Here is a 1834-nt window from a genome sequence, read left to right on the forward strand (position 1 = left end):
ATTATGAGAAAGAACCAGACTCATTCTTCAGGAATCCGAAAATAAGCTCTATTTTACGAGTTATGCATGAATTCGGATTCTCCTATAAAACGAATTCATTAACTCAAACCAAGTTAAGACTGCTTTGTCCCTCATATTTATTCATGTCTGATCAAGTTTCAACGATAAACAACGTTGTACTTTGTAGAATGAGAAAGAACTTCTTCAGCAATAAGCATCTCTCGACATATGACGAAATACAGATTTTGCTATAAAATTAATTCCTTCTATCAGCCTGACTTAAAACTGTTTGTCCTCCTTATTTATCCACTTCAAATCAAGTTTCAACAATTAAAAAAATTTTTAGTTTGAGAAAGAACAACTTAATCTTCAGCAATCAGTATAAAAAGAGGTGCAAATGCCAACCATACATACCTAAAAGGTGGAGCGGAAGTATTCATCTGCAAGTAGGTGTGAATGTTCGACCATAATTTGTAAAAAGCGGGTAAGAAAAGGTTCGAATGCCCGACTATATATTAACAAAAGCGGGAGGAGAGGTCTTCGGATGAGAGTGGGTGAGAATTTCCAACCATAATCTATAAAATACGGTGAAAAAAAATATGTGAATGCCACATAGAACACTAAAAGCGGAAGTGTTCGGCTGCAAGAAGGTGTGAATGTCCGACTATATTTGGTGAAAAGCAGGTGAAGCAAGGTCTGAATCCCCAACCTTACATCATCAAAAGCGAGATCAGAGGTGTTTGGCTGCAAGAAGGCCATAGTTTGCCAAAAGCGGGTAAGGTGCGAATGACCGACTAAATATCAACAAAAGTGGGGGGCGGAGGTCTTCGGATGCAAGTGTGTGTGAATGTCCAACCATAGTTGGTAAAAAGCGGGTAAGAAAAGGTTTAAAATACCCGACTGTACACAATCAATAGCGGGGAGCGGAGTTGTTCGGCTACTAAAAGGTGTGAAAGTCCGACCATGGTTTGTAAAAAGCGGGTAAGAAAAGGTGCGAATGCCCGACAATGTATGATCAAAAGAGGGAGTGGAGGTTTTCGGCTGCAAGAAGGTCTGAATGTCCAACCATAATTTGTAAAAACCGGGGAAGAAAAGGCTCGAAAGCCCGACTATACTCCATCAAAAGTGGGAGCGGAGGTGTTCAGCTGCAAGAAGGTCTACATGTCCATCAATAATTGCTAGAAAACATGAAAGAAACTTTTCGAAAATCAAACCGCACATGATCATAAGTGGGATAGGAGGTGTTCAGCTGCAAGGTGTGAATGTCCACCCATAATTCCTGAAAAATGGGCAAAAAAAAGGTGTGAATGCCCAACCATACATCATCAAAAGCAGGAGTGGAAGTGTTCGGCTACAAGAAGGTGTGAACGTCCAACCAAAATATGTAAAAAGCAGTTAAGAAAAGGTTCGAATATGCAACCAAACATAATCAAAAGCGGGAGCAGAGCTTTTCGACTGCAAGTAGGTGTGAATGTCAGATCATAATTTGCAAAAAGCTGATGAGAAAGGGTGAGAATGCCCGACTATACATCATCAAATGCGGGAGCGGAGTTGTTCGGCTGTGAGTAGGTGTGAATCTCCAACCATAATTGCTGAAAAATGTGTTAGAAAAGGTAAAAAATGCCGGTCCATACATCATCAAAAGCGAGAGAGGTTGTGTTCGGCTGCAAGTAGGTGTGAATGTCCAGCCATAATTACTCACAAACGGGTAAGAAAAGGTAGTATTGCCAGACCATATATGATCAAAACAGGGAGCGGAGGTGGTTCAGCTGCAAGAAGGTTTGAATGTCCGACTAAAGTTCAAATATATTAAAGAAAGCGGGAGGAGAGGTCT

This window comes from Leuresthes tenuis, unplaced genomic scaffold, assembly GCF_036924035.1.
Source record: "Leuresthes tenuis unplaced genomic scaffold, fLeuTen1.0.hap1 SCAF_75, whole genome shotgun sequence".
Classification (NCBI taxonomy): Eukaryota; Metazoa; Chordata; class Actinopteri; order Atheriniformes; family Atherinopsidae; genus Leuresthes; species Leuresthes tenuis.